Source organism: Crinia signifera, chromosome 19, assembly GCF_055691185.1.
Source record: "Crinia signifera chromosome 19, ASM5569118v1, whole genome shotgun sequence".
Lineage (NCBI taxonomy): Eukaryota > Metazoa > Chordata > Amphibia > Anura > Myobatrachidae > Crinia > Crinia signifera.
The window spans coordinates 116,367,090-116,382,930 of NC_139226.1; the positions used below are offsets into that span (position 1 = coordinate 116,367,090).

The 15,841-nt window shown below is 46.6% G+C and overlaps 1 protein-coding gene across 2 annotated transcripts in view; it reads left to right on the top strand.

Annotated features, from left to right (window-relative positions):
• The window catches only part of ALG9 (ALG9 alpha-1,2-mannosyltransferase), a 143,014-nt gene that overhangs the window by 87,980 nt on the left and 39,193 nt on the right, over positions 1-15,841 (top strand). The window lies entirely within an intron of this gene.

Here is a 15,841-nt window from a genome sequence, read left to right on the forward strand (position 1 = left end):
TCCGCAATAGAGAAAACTGCCCGTAATTGTGGAATTTGCGTTCGTTTTAGGAGATCCAACCGTCTCAAAATTTCAGATGGTTGGATAGATTGAATGGGTCAAATGGAAATTCGACATATTATCGGTGAAAATTGTCGATATTTCTGACTTTTTCAGAAACATTGGTGTTGATTTAATGATACCATTATGTGGCGTGTATAGCTGATCCTAGTGTTCCCTTTTTAAATATACAGTATTACGGCAATATTCCTGTTCAAATTAATGTGCTTGCTGATGTCACATAAGTTGTGCTAAGGTGACTTCTCTGTAAGCTAAAGCCATTTCTGCTGGTAAACTGAGTGTCCTTGCTTACTTCATGTTTCGTCCAAGTGTGTTAACCCTTTGAGTGCCAAGTGAATTTGTCGAAATTGGTGTGAAAATTGGCAAGCACACATTTCTATTCGTCATAATGACCGGTAATGTTACCTTATATAGGAAATAAAATCTTTTTTTAACACAATATTTTTATTTGAATTGATATAACAAATGTGAGCGACGCTGGTATTTTTAGCGAATATTTTGCATATCTCTCATAGAGCCGTTGGCGTTTTTTGCGGATATTTTTGCGCATCTCTCACAGAGATGTTGGTGTTTAAAGGGTTAAGAGATTTCATTACAATTTTGTCAACTGTAACAATGTTCAAATTCACAAGAAACAGAAGATTTAAAAAACAATGAATAAGGTTGTGTGGATAGTATTCTGTAATGGGACTCTTTTAAATGTCTTTTCCCACAGTGGTGAGGCTTCCTCAGTGAGGTGTTTTTTTTTACACAGACCAGCCAGCAGGGGGCCGGAGCCGAGCCGCTCATTAGATATTCATATATTCACTTCACCCGATCATTACATATGCATGATTGGGTGTAGTGAATATACCCGGTCCCCTGCTGGTACCCCCGGGGGGCAGCCTGTGCTGCCTGGCACCCGGGGAGCCCACCTCCCCCCCACAAACGTTCTGGGGCAGGCAGGGAGACTTCCATCTCCCTGCCTGCCGCCGTCCTCAGGCTCCCTGCGGCATCCGCCGCAGGAGCTAAAATTTGCCGGTCAGGGGCAGCGAGCCCCTGACTCGTTGAATACTGGAGCCGGCGAGGCTCCGGAACATGGCAAGCAGTGGCGAATGTGCAGCAAATCCTAAACAGGATTCGCTGCACATCGCCAAAATGCTCATTGAATACTGCCCTATGTATTAATGCAACAACAATGGATGGTTTTACCGCAGTAATACATATTTATACAGATAATCTGAGGTCATTCGGTAGAGCTGCATCTTGTACATAGTACCAGCGGCGTGGCAGTACTAATGTGTATACAAAACAGAAGGACTTTTTCTGTCAGCACTTACAATAAGGTACTGCAGATCTGTGTGTAGGTAGCAAATAACACTGGGGTTTGGTCATATTTTAATCTTAAGGGTGACGCTGAAGAGAAGCATCATTCAACCTCCTAGTTCCTAATTCACTCCAGTTCTAACCAACTCATTGATCCGATTTCATAGCCAAAAGCAAACTCCGAATCTGATAGAGGGATAATTCTGCTGTAAGTAGTCCTCCTGTGTTTTGGGGTGCTTTTAGAGTGGATCTTTGATTTCTCAGATGTGGCACATTAAGATCTTTCATAGGAAGTTGGAGCAACGAAACCATGGCTTGGAGCAGAAATATCTACGGATGAACAGGCCGTTTATAGAATTGAATGGCTTATAGTTCATATAGATTGGACTGATATATATATATATATATATATATATATATATATATATATATATATATATATACTGTATATAGGCTATTAGAACTATGTTTCTGGGATTTAAGGTTGGAATGGGGCTACGCTGCCTACTGTGTACACATGATTCTATTCATACTACTGCTCAATCTATAGCTAGGGTATTTAATAATGATTTTGTTGACGGCTATGCTCCCCAGGCTTGATACTCTCAGTAGTATTAAGGATCTGTTCAATCTATTCCCAGTGTAAGGCCCCTGGATTGGATGGCCTATTTGCCTTCTCCTATGGCAGATGTTTTTATTGTTCTTCCCTTGCCCCATTCTCGTGCTGCAGAGGCGGAACTGTGGGAGGCAATGGAGTCGACTGCTGCTGGGCTCCTGCTGGGAAGTAGGCTTCTCTCCTCAGATGTGGACTGGGCTACTGACTTATTTCAGTGTAAACATTTTAATGAGGTCATTCTATATTCCTATCTGACTATCGAACTATCTAGCTATGGAATAACATTTATTTTGCCTCCGGGCGGCTGGGATGAACTTACGGCTGTGTCTTGCTGTACACAGACATTGTATACTGGTTATCATTCTGGCTAGTTGTTTAAAGTGATATTGGAAATCCTGGCTAAACTGGCTTTATGCCTGGTAAATCCACCATTGCTATTGTTTGACAGCTTGAATCCTATCATCAGTTACAGCGTGTGGCTAGTGAGGATTTTTCGGTGATGTCTTTTGGACGTCAAGACTGTATCTTGCGTGGGAGTTTTATAGGGCTGTGCTATGGCTTTAAAAGTTGGCTTGAACTTCTGTATGAGTCTCTGGTAGCCAATCAATGTTACTGAAAATTTTGCGTTAAACCGTGGTACCCACGTTGGGATGTTACCTGTAGTGTTCATTCTAGCACCCGCTATATTTGAAAACCCATGCAGTTCCTCTTCCCTGCCTGGGGTGTCACCGTCTGCTCTGGTGTTTCTAGCACAGGTCTGGTTTGCATATCAGTGCTGATATACAGACCACACTGTGCTAGAAGCACTACAGCAGACAGCGACAGCCCAGGCTGGGAAGAGGAACTACATGGGTTTTCAAATATGGCGGGTGCTAGAATGAACACTATATCCTGTATTCATGCTTCCGGCCGCAAAAACACAAGGATCATGATCTTATGTGTTTTCACAGGAAAACAGGGTTTTATTGAGGGGAAAAAATGGTCGGCAATTCTAATGCCCCATAAATTATTCGGGGAAATTTTTTTAATGTGAAAATTTATCTGGCTGAATTGAATACCTCCCTTAAGGTGAAAAGGGTTAATTTTTTTCTTTCTTGAGACGTGTACATAAAAGCTACCTGTGCCGTAAACCGTAGCACCAATTCATTGTGTATCTGGCGTTTGCCTTGCTGTTACAATACCCCTGTCATCATACATGATGTCGGCAATTGGTGTTCGCATGACAACAGAAACATACAAACACAAATAGGACACCTAGGGTTGAGATTATTTTGTTTACCGGAACCGGTCTCAGATCAGTAGCATAGATATGATATGGAAATCTCGTCTTATCTCTGCTTTGCTGGTTGAACAGCTTGATTAGAACTCCGCATGTCTCCTTTCCGAGGAATTCATGCAGAGTTTGTGCTTTAGAAATAAGAATCTAATGGTTTGCGCTGAAAAGAAATTTTGGGGAAAAAAATGTAATTTATGTTAGATGATTAGAACCGTGCTAGAAATTGTCTCCTAAAACGCGAAGGTTAATTTGTTGTGACGTCTTAAACATTTTAACTGCCTGCTGTGCGTCTCACGCTGAGCATGATTTCTTAGTGATCTGTCAGCATTCAATCAGAATAAGACCCAAAATAATTCTATTTGCAGAACTGACTCAGAAACGTTCCTATTTCTGACTGCACACAGCAAGTAGCGAACATTGATTAACGTCATCACACCGCCAGCACCTTCTGCACTCACGCACTGGTTATTTTTATAAATATGCAAAAGCAACTGGAATTTGGGATTTTTAAATGCACAGAACGATTTGTGCAGATTTTTTGGGGGGACTGTTAAAGAGCTGTCAGTGTTTTCCTTTATATTTTTTAAGCTATAGCGCAACGGAATATGCTGCGCTATATAAGAAACTGTTAATAAATAAATACGTCAAGACCAATGTAATTCTCCAGTTGCTTGGTCTATCTGAAATACGACTTGTGTAGAATCTGCAACAGAATCACTGTAAACTTGTAATGATAATCCTGTATATCCGTACATTATTTTTTTTTTTTTATGTAAATGTATATTTTGTTTGAAGCATAAACACATTATAAGGGCTATTTAACATACTCCGGCTCCTGCCAGGCGGCAAAACCCTGCACAGGCAAGAATCCGTGCCGCACTCAGAAGTTTTCAATGGTGGGGATGGCCACAGCCCAGCAGCCGTCCCTTCCAGTGGTTGGATCCAGCTGCAACCGGGCGGCCGGGCCGTGGCCGTCTCATGTGAACGGACACAATCGTAACTACTGTGTGCGGTAGTGCGGGGTTTCACCGCCCGGCAGGAGCCGGAGCGTGTGAAATAGCCCTAAGGGTTCATATGTTTTGTCACAAAATAAGTTAAGAAGCACAGAATTAATCTTCAGTCTGTATTAAAAAATGTACTTCAATTAATTCAAGTGCAATTCTCCATAAGTACTTTGACCTACGCTGCATTCACTATACAGACCATGTGGCTTAGGCAGACCGCAATATAGTTTTCTATTGGAGACTATAATTGCTACGTTACACATTTGAAAGAGAATTAGGACAACGCCTATTCAGGCTCCACCCAGGGACACGGAAATGTTGGTATATACTTCGCTTGTCAGTATGCCCTATATACCACATTCTGCACAGCGTAGTTCAAGTTTTATTTCTAAAATGAAAATTGTAAATAAAACAAATACAGCATATGTAGCTAGTTGGGGAGGTTTGAGAGATGGGAGAAGGAGGGAGGCAGAGATGAGAGAGACAGGGGAAAGAGGGGGACACAAATAAAATAGATGGTGGGTGACCAGACAGAAAGGGGAATAAGAAAATGAGATCCAGAGATGAGGGACAGATATGGGGGTGGGGAGTGGAGGGGGACAGATAGGAAGCTAGTGCTTGGAGATGACCCCTTACTTCCCCTCTGCCTCCCAACTGTATTAAACCCTCTGGTCCCACCCAACAAGGTAAAAAGGACAGAGATCAGAGAGAGAGAGGCAGATATCCAGATCGATGTCTTCACCCAAGATGGTGCTTCCATGGACCATGAAGTTATGGAACTTGAGAACCAAGAAAAAAATTACTTTTGTGCCGGTCTTACCTGTATCCGTTACTCTCTTACTCTGGCTGAACATTATATTTGATGGTTCCTGTCTCATGATGCTATGGATAGAGTCAACAACCTATTCCATTTTTCCACAGGGCCTTCAGAGACTTCAGCAGTTGGTTGTGGGTCACCAGCATTTCTTGCATGTAACACAGCTAGCATTCATAGAAATACATAATTCCACAAAACACAGTAATATACAGTATGTAAACAGCATGCATAAAGAAAATATGTCAATATCTGAATAGAGATACTAAAATATGTCAAATATTTGTCACCGACTTCTAGCTAGGTGACATCTCTGAGAGGTGTGGGAAGAGAGGAGCTGTAAAGCAGTCATCACTGGTCAGTCATGTTTTTGTACTGTACCATCTCTGAATCTCTTCCAGGAGGCTTGATGGTTCTTCTGCCTATTAGTGAAAGGGGGTAGGTCGAGTGGCTGGACCCTCTCTCACTCTTTGCGTAGGGTGTCTCCTCCAGAATGCAGCTACTGCCGCACTGACCTTGCACTCGCTTCCATCACCTGAGCAGCAAGTCCCAGTGCACACTTGCTTTGGAGCATGGTTTCTGTTGACAAAAACGGCGGCCCACCGGCACCCACCTCCTTCCTCCACTAGCTCCACTCAGCAGTGCTGAGCTGCAGACAAAAATAATATACGGCAGTCCTGGAGAGGTGGTGGAACTCATTTACCCTGATACCGACACTTCCCCAATAGGCGGAGCCTGAGCTAGTACCATGGTTTTTGGCTCCCCCTGCAAATTATAAATTTGTGCCCTACATCCAATACAATATAAAAGGAAGGGGTCACAGAATAGTGACTCCAATTAAAATGATGCCACACAGTAGCACAATCATATTCACATTACACCTGATGTAGTGCCCCGGATTTGCAATACACCACATAGTAGTGTCCCTTATTTAAGTTGCGCTACACAGTAGTGCTCCTTACATATAATGCCTACAGTAGTGACCCTTATGCGCAGAATGTCCACAGTAGTGCCCCTTATACACATAATGTCCACAGTACTACTGCTTATACACATATCTTTCTCTGTCACTCAATCAGCTTACTGTCCCTCCAGCAGCTTCCTCACCTCTCTGTGTTCTACCATTTCCCCTTTTATCCTGTCTTCAGTATGCACATATCCTGCTGCTCTTAGTAATTTCTCTTCACTTCAGCGGCGGTGACGGCATGCCATCACATACTCTGTACCGGAGAAAAAAGCCCCAGGGACAAGTTTTTCTGTTGGAATTACCTGCAGGGCTGTGGATATGGTGGAACTCCATTCCCCCTACCATTAGAGGTGGTGGAACTCCCTTCCACCCAGCTCCCCCACAATGTAACCCCTGGTCGCCTTGGTGTACTTGCAGGGGGAGCCTTCTGTTGGTGGTCCAGGACCAATTAACTGAGCATAAGGATGACATATACACAAATATGACTTAATTTATTATTATTTTCTAAATTTCTCCATAAGAAACCTTTGGCCTACGGGCACCCAGAAAAACATTTAGATGCTCTGGGTGCCTTGATTCAAAAAAGTATACCGGGGAAGCGCTTGGAGGGTAGAAGCTTACAGACTACAAAAAGTTAACATATTAAGTGCACCCCCCTCAACCCTAACTATACCCCATGATCAAGACGTCTACCGCCCCAAATGGAGGAAAGAGAAATATATTATTTTTTCTTTTATTCTCAATAGCCATTGGTAAATTAAACCAAATTGCTGCGATCTATTCAGCAGGACCGCACTGCGGCACATCAAATGTTAAAATTCCGTTAATATATATAGATTTTACATCCTTACTATTTTCTCTTGCCAACCACTCACACAGTTAATTGTAGTATGGTGGAACAAGAAGTACGGCTAATGAGACTTTAATAAGCTCGCTGGTGGGGACAAAAGAGGAAGAAAGTACCAATCTGATTTTTTGGCCGGCGGTCCCTGCTTCATAAACCAGGCTTTGTCTTTCCTCAACTTGCTCATCCATTATCGGCGTAATAATGTTTTGCGTCTTCTATCTTTCAACAGCCACGTTTCCCTAGTAGTGGGTAGAACACAGGGAGAAGCGTGCGGCTTGTTACCATCCTATTCAGGGCTTGTCTTATGAGCTCAGACCGCAGCTCCACACGTTGCCATCAGCAGCGCATTCAGGAGAAATCAGCACGGGCTAAAAACTCTGAAAAGCTCGTCAGCCCTATTGTCAAAGGATATTAGAGGAATGGTACAGATTGGTTCAACAGGGAAGGAGTAATGAGAACGTGCACTTTTTGGCTGGAGAACTGCTGCGGGAAAGTCTGATTTAGAACACATTTTTTTCCAGCAGGTTGAAATTTCTGCACAGATTTAACTCTTTTGTAACCGCGGCCAAGATCTGTGCAATTGCTCAGAGACTGAAGATCAGCCTTTGCATTGCTTGGTATAATAGAGTCTCTCACATGAGTGCATATGAGCAGGTTGGATGCCTTTTGCATATTACCTAAAGTCTTAGCGTACCAAATTCTCACGGGAGCTCTGTCGGTTATATAAGGAGGAAAAAAAGCTTCCCTTTAGCAGAAATAATGCTGGAAGGTGTTTTTTTTCCCCATTACGTTTGGAAAAATGTATGGTTAACTTTATAAATCTCAGCATCTTCAGCAATATATAATGTCTGGCCTGCATAACCCTTCCTGATTGTGTTTACATAGAAAGAAATTGTACAACCGACCTGCTTATTGTCAATGTCATCAGCACCAGACAGAGGAGGTAAATGCGAAAATACTGTAGGCAAACATAAGAAAATATGTACACATTGAATCGTGCCTATACTGTGTTATTGTCGCTTGATTTGAGCTGCAATCGTTCCAAGCCGATTCTCAGATACGAAAAAAAATTTGCAGAAAAATTTGCCTCGGGAATGCCCCTTAGAATACACTATCGATGCCCCAAACTGTCATTGAATCGAAGCAAGAGTCCTGAATCAAGGTACACTCCATTTTAATCTGGACTTTTCTGTCCTTACTGGGCCAGTCGTTAGGTGTGTTCCTGCCAAGTTTCCATGCAGTGATCTGAAAGAAAAGAGTTCAAGCAGTCAATGCTGCAAGGAGTTGTACAGCTCACACAGGGAAAAGAGAATGTATGTGCTGCTGATCCCAAGGGCCGCAGAATCTGATTGGTCTGACCTATCGCAATATATTGGCAGGCTTTGGACCATATTTCCCAGGAATAAAATCTATATACACTTTTAGTTTATAATGTTTCTCAAATACAGTAGTTTTAACGGGACTGTGTAATATCTGTATACCTTTACAAAATATAATACAGTATGTCAATTCCTGCCTATCAGCTTTTCTCTCACATGCCTCCTCTGTCCACCATCTTTTCCTCGCATGTCCATATGCACACTAGTTTTACACTCACATGTTCCCTCTGCCCAAAGCTTTCCCCTCACATGTCTCCTCTGCCCACCAGCTTTTTTTCTCACACTCTCCCTCTGCCCACCAACTTTTCCTCCACATGCCCCTCTGTCCACTAGCTTTTCCCTCACATGGTCCACCTCGACACCGGCTTTTCCTCACATGCCCCATCTGAACGCCAGTTTTGCCTCACATGCTATCCTCTGCCCATCAACCTTTCCTCACATGCCATCTGCTTTACCACTGTAGCCCATGCAGAGAAGTGGGAAATCACACTTCCCTGGCCCTTCTGAATGCATACCATCTTTGGCCTCCATGTGTTGTGCCCATGGGTCCTCTTGCCCTAGCCATCAGCATCACTGCACATCAATGCCCCCTCCCCCAGCTGGGAGGAAGATTTAATACCTCAATAATTCAGTATTGGGGTCTCGTGAAACCCCACTGAGCTGATGTCTGTGCTGTGTAGTGTAGTACTATATTTGTGAGTACTTCATGCATTCATTTCTATGTTCCTAGAAAATGGCCGCCTTTTACATTGTTGTCAGTGGTGGAAAAAAGATGTTGATGTTGACTTGTTATTTCACAATTTAGAAATGCAACACATATACAGTAGTATAATACCCCTTTCACATTGCAGCTTTAACACGGTATATTGCCGTTTTTTTTACCGTTTAAAAACAGGAACAGCTGCAGTGTGAAAGCTCCATTGTCAATTTACCGGTTACAGAACACCGTTATTTTGAAACGTGTTAAAAGCAGGATCCTACACGTTTCTGAGCCATTTTCCCTGCAGTCTGAACAGCTCAGAAACGGTATTTGCTACAAATGATAACCACACATGGGTGATGGGTTATCTCCCTGCTTGATTCCCGCCCACAAGCAGGAAATAAACATTTAAAATGACATTGTATGGCTTTCTATGGGTGAAACGGGTTGAATCTGAAAGGTACAAAAACAGTATTGAAACTACAATATACCGTTTACAACATGCAATATGAAAGGGGTTAAACTGGCTTTTGACCCGTTTTAAGATACGTTTACAAAAACGGGTTGAAAGCAGGTTTGCAATGTGAAACCAGTATGAGGCAAATTTGTCTTTGTTTGTGGTTAGTGCTGTTATTATCGTATTGTATACAGTTTTGGTCTAGCCATTAGAGGTATCTCTTCCTATATATTTGTGTAGATTTGCTTTTTTTGTAACTCAGTGGTTAAGAATATTCTGTATACAGATGATTGGATTTTTACTTTTCACTTGACATTATCGGTTTAAGTTGCCAAAGCTATTAACAAGACCCACCCGAAGCCAGAAATCTTTAGAATCAACAGAATAGGATGAAACTCCAGTCCCCAAATTGAATCTAATTGCTTCCTCACAGCGGGCCGGTCCTCCTTTTGTGCTGGTCTCAGCTCGGTACAGCTCAGTAGTTCCAGGCGTGTGATTTATATCTATTGAGCTCTGCGAGAGACATATTTGTAGAGAGGATAATATCCCTGGCTGGAAGTGGTCTATATGACGTCAATCCCCAATTTGTTTTGTTGTCCCCTGGAGAAGCGGCCCGGTTGCTTTATAGCCCATCATTCAGTACAGCGATGCCATGCTGGACCCTGTGACACAGACGTGGGGAAGTAAAAGCTCTTCATAGGACACAACAGAGCTATTAGTATTATGTGCGATGCTTAGAAAATGGGGTTGTTATAGGTGATCGAAACAAGTCATTCTATGATTGCTGTAAAGATGTTCCATTACAGGTATGTGGTCATAGCAGGTGCTAAAATAGGATTTCATCATAAATTCGTAAAACAGAATTTTTTTTCCATGCTGTGGTGCCCTTTTGTCTGCTTATAATGTTGAAATCTTGATCTTTATTTCAGTTGCCTAAAATGTGTTTTATATTTATGTAGCTCTGTAAATCCATGCAGAGCAAAAACAGATGTGTGACATAAATGTAGCATAAAGCAAAAATCTTCAGAATGTATGCTCTCACGAGCAGGGCCCTCTACCCTCAGGGGGTTTCCCTCTCCCCCATTTTCAACACCATACTCCCTACAAAGGTATGCACTCGGCATCCCAGCGGTCAGACTGCCAGCGTTTAGAAGTGTGGCATCAGAAGTCTTAAGGCCCCCATAAATCGAGGTGATTTCGGCCGTTTGCAACCAATCGTGCTGTTAAATCGGACCAAATCGCCGCCTCCTGACACGCCGTCGGGTCCGATGCGCGGTCCCGTGCGCTTAGGACCCAACCAGGTGGTCGGACCGGCAGGCCGTCCGTCCACCCGTTCCTCCAGGCGGCGAGGCAGGTGGGAAGCAGGGACGCATGCGATCCATCACAACGTGTTGCATGTGTCCCTGCCGCCGGGAAGGTCCACTCTGTCGGGCTCGCACTCTGTCGGGTGTCCGTACACTGCTGCGAGACGTCGCAGGCAGTGTATGTGCACCTTTAGAATGCCGATGCCGGAATACTGACAGACGGCATACTGATTGGTGAGTAGGTGGAGCAGGTTAGTGTCAATCTGGGGAAGGGGCGGTTAGGTTTAGGCGGCAGGGTGCAGGGTTAGGTCAACCACTAATGGTGGACAGTGTAACTAGGTCAACACTTGAAAATGGTTGACATTGACAAGTTTATGGTCAACATGGTCGACACCATTTTTTTTTTAAATTTCTTTAAACCAGACACCAACCCTTTTTCTTTATCGTCCACTAGGGGGCACAGGAGTTCACGCTGGGTATGAGAGGTGAGGTAGCAGAGCGTGCACCAAAGGGTTACAGAAATGTACCCAGCATGCTCCCTGCCTCCCTTCTCCCTCATATCCCGCCCCCTGACCCTGGGTCACCAGTTTTTTCTTTGGTGCTCAGGCAGACTGAGCGGCGCCATTTTTTTTTCTCGGCTGTTAGTACAGCCAGGGTTACTGAGCTGCCGCAGCGACTGCTCTTTTAGTGAGTGTCAGCGGCGCAGCTCCTACACCTGGAGACGGAGACGGCAGCGCTGGCAATTGGGCTGGGGTCTTCCGTCGCGGGGTCTTCACTCCGGAGGCTCCCGCAGCTGCGCCCCGTCCTGGGACAGGTAAGCAGCGGTTCCCTGTGTGCAGGGGACCGCGTCTAGCAGCAGATCCCCCCCCCGTTTTGTGGGAGTCAGCGGGGGGGCAGGCGGTGTGGGTCTGGCGTAGCCACCCTTCCACTAGACCACCAGGGACTTTTATTCAGGTGTGTCCCGGGAGGTTGATGCCTGAGGGGGTTAATGGGATGTCCTGAGGTCCCTCCCCCACCCCTGGGAAGTGCTGAGTGCTACCTCTCACAGCCCCAGGTGTTCCAGCTCCTCCTTTAAAAAGCCTAATCAGCAGCCATTCTGGCACATGCTGGGTATAGAGACAGGAGGCTGCTGGAATTCTCCCTTACACCTTGCTCCTGGAGCCTGGTTTGGTATAGTATTCTCCTCTCCTGCTACTGGCTGGATTGTTGAGCCCTGCTATTGTCTCCTTTCCTGTGTACAGACAGGCCAATCTTGTCTATTACAGGTGAAAGGAGTTGTCACCATACAGAGTTTGTGTGTTGCATAATCTCTGTCTCCTATTCAGCTTGCTGAACTGTGATATATTTGCCCTTTACAAATTGCTTTGCTAAGGCTTTTTGTGTGAAAGGCTGCAAGTGTGTGGTGCCCCTGGGCCTTTCCTATATAGGGACACTTGCTTATTCTGTGTCTGGTAGTAACTGCTGGTGTTTGTTTGTTTGCTCGGTCAGTATGCCTAAGGCGAAGAGCAAGGAGGCTCCTTCTCCAATGCAGCGTACCTGTAGAGACTGTTCGGATGTACTGTCTCAAGAAGAGGAGGAGGTTTGTTCCAGGTGTATCACGGTGGAAGCAAACCCGTTACCTCTGCCTCCTACCCAGCAGGAACCGGCCTGGGCCTCGACGTTGACTCAGGTAATGACACAGCTTATTGACCGCTTGTCCGCACCAGCTCCCCCTGCGCCCCTGCCCCCTGTCGCTAATACCAGTGGTGGGGCAGCTCAGGCTTATGTAGAACCCCCATGGTTGCAGTCCTTTGCACAGTCTGTGCAGGGGTTATCGGCTAGTTTGGCGGACAGGGGGTCCAGGCGGCAGCCTAGGCACAGGAGTCCTGTGCAGGATTCTCACGATTCCGATTCGGACTCGGCTGCAGGGGGGTCTACGGATACTTCAGATCACGGATCCACTGTGGCTGACGACACTTTGTCCTCAGCAGAGGTAGACTCATTGGTGCGGGAGGTCAGGGCAGTCCTCCAGTTGGAGGAGGAGGCCCCTGCTCCTAGTAGCAAGGTCCCGCTGTTTAAGCGGCCTAAGAAGGTGTTGGCTCAGTTTCCACCTTCGGCCCATATGGAAGATTTATTGGAAACAGCTTGGGCTCAGCCGGCTAAAAGGTTCCAGCTTCCTAAGCGCCTTACTTCTTTCTATCCGGTCCCTCCCTCAGAGAGGGCTAAGTGGGAGAAGCCTCCCCCGGTGGATGCTCATGTGGCTAGGCTGGTGCGCTCTTCAGTGCTGCCCATTCCGGATTCTTCTTCCTTAAAAGACCCGTCGGATAGGAAATTGGAAAATTTCCTTAAAACTGCTTATTCACAGGTGGGCGCAGTCACGCGTCCCTCTCTTGCAGCAGCATGGGTTGCCAAGGCAGTTTCTGAATGGGCGGGCATGTTGGAGTCGGGATTGTCCGATGGTTCTAGTCGCAAATCTCTCCTGGGCCACGTACAGAATATACAAAAAGCTAGTTTGTATTTGGGGGAGGCTGCTCTGGACTCGGGAGTCCTAGCTTCTAAGGCTTCCGCAGCCACTATTGCTGCCAGACGTGTTTTGTGGCTTAGGTCCTGGCGAGCGGATAACAATTCCAAGAGGGCTTTGGAGGCTCTCCCCTTTCAGGGGGATACCCTGTTTGGTCCAGAGTTGGACAAAATTGTGACTACCCTGGCGGCCTCTAAGACTGCATTTTTGCCTTCAGCAGCGCCTCCCCGGCAGAAGTCGACGTTTCGGTCCTTTCGGAACCAGGGTAAGGCCAGAGGTCAATCTGCTGCCAGATTTGCCTCGGCCTCCAAAACAGCCAAACCCCGCACCAAGCAGCCCTGGGCTACCAGACGCCCAGCGGCCAAGCAGACTGACAAGCCTGCAGCCTGACGGGGCGAGGCCCCACCCGGGGGATCCCAGGGTGGGGGGCCGTCTCCTGTCCTTTGCGCCGACGTGGTGCGACACCACGACGGATGCTTGGGTCAGGGGGGTGGTCTCCAGGGGTTATGCCCTTACGTTCCGGGTTCCCCCTCCTCAGCGTTATTTTCGCACGGGTCTTCCAAGGGACCCAGCGAAACAACTGGCGCTGCAGTTTTCCATCCGATCCCTTTTAGACTCGAACGTTATTGTTCCAGTTCCTCAGGAACAGAGGGGGCAGGGGTTCTACTCCACTCTGTTTCTGATCGACAAGCCGGACGGTTCTCACAGACCGATTCTCAATCTGAAGTCGCTCAATGTGTTTTTGCGGGTGCCGAAGTTTCGTATGGAGTCCCTTCGGTCCATTATTCTATCCCTGGAACCGGGGGACTTCATGGCCTCGCTCGATATCCAGGACGCGTACCTCCACGTTCCCATCCGGCTGGACCATCAGCGGTTTTTGAGGTTCGCCATCCAGGAGGACCACTTTCAGTTCAGGGCTTTGGCCTTCGGACTGTCCACGGCTCCCAGGGTGTTCACCAAGGTGATGGCAGTTATGTCGGCTCACTTGCACCGTCTGGGGGTTCGATTGATCCCGTACCTGGACGATCTTCTGATTGTGGCGAATTCCCCAGACCTATTGCAGAATCATCTGCAATTGGCGATTACGCTTCTATCATCTCACGGCTGGAAGATAAACTGGAAAAAATCATTTCTGACTCCTTCTCAAAGGATGGTCCACTTGGGCGCTCTGCTGGACACTCAGCTCCAGAGGGTTTTTCTGCCAGAGAGCAAGATCCACTCTCTACAGAAAAAGATTCTCTCCCTGCTCAGTCACAGAAGGGTCTCTGTGCACAGTTGCATGGTGGTGTTGGGCTCTATGGTCGCTTCATTCGACATGGTGGAGTATGCACAGTACCATTCGCGACAGCTTCAGCTGTGCGTTCTAGCCCAATGGTCAGGAGATCATTCTCGTCTGAAGAGTCAGTTGATCACGTTATCTCCGGAGGTCCGCCTGTCTCTCACTTGGTGGTTGAAGGCGGACAACTTATCCCAGGGTCGTCCATTTTGGATTCCATCTTGGATTCTAATAACCACGGATGCCAGCCTTCGGGGCTGGGGTGCGGTTTGCAACTCTCAGTCGGTTCAGGGTCGTTGGACAGCACAGGAGAGTCACCTGCCTATCAATGTCCTGGAGTTGAGAGCAATTCTTCGGGCTCTTCAGGCCTTAGAATCTCTCATTCAAGGCTGCCCGGTAAAAGTCCAGACCGACAACGCCACAGCCGTGGCCTATGTCAACAGGCAGGGCGGGACACGCAGCAAAGGAGCAATGAAGGAGGTGTCCAGAATCTTCAGGTGGGCGGAGAGACGGCTTCCCGCAATCTCCGCAGTCTTCATCCCAGGGGTTCTCAATTGGGAAGCGGACTATCTGAGTCGGCAGGACATCAACACCGGAGAATGGGAACTTCATCCAGAAGTGTTCCAGTGGCTGACGTCCCAATGGGGAGTGCCGGAAATAGATCTGTTGGCGTCCAGGCACAATTGCAAAGTTCCTCGGTACGGCTCTCGGACAAGGGACCCCGGAGCTTTCCTGGTAGACGCTCTCACGGCACCGTGGCCGTTTCGTCTGGTATATGCATTCCCTCCATTTCAGCTTCTTCTTCGTCTTCTACGCAAGTTCAAGAAGGAAGGGGGGATGATGATTCTAGTGGCCCCAGATTGGCCCCGTCGAGGTTGGTATGCCGACCTAAGGAATCTGTCAGTGGCGTCTCCTCTGAGACTGCCTCTACGTCCAGACCTCATTTTTCAGGGTCCGCTCCACCACCCGGACCTGAGCCGCCTGGCTTTGACGGGCTGGCTATTGAGGTATCCCTCTTAAGGGATAAAGGATTTTCACCGGAGGTCATTCATACTATGGTGCGTGCTAGAAAGCCTTCGTCAGCACGGATTTATTACAGAGTGTGGAGGACCTATTTTGATTGGTGTTCGTCTAGAGGTTTTCAGCCTAGACGTTTTCGTTTGTCCCGCCTGCTGGAGTTTCTTCAGGCGGGCTTAAATTTAGGTTTACGCCTTTCCTCTTTAAAGGTACAAGTGTCTGCCTTGTCAATTTTGTTTCAAAGGAAGTTGGCGTTCATGTCAGATGTAAAAACTTTTTTTCAAGGGGTTCTTCATCTGCAGCCTCCGGTAAGCCCACC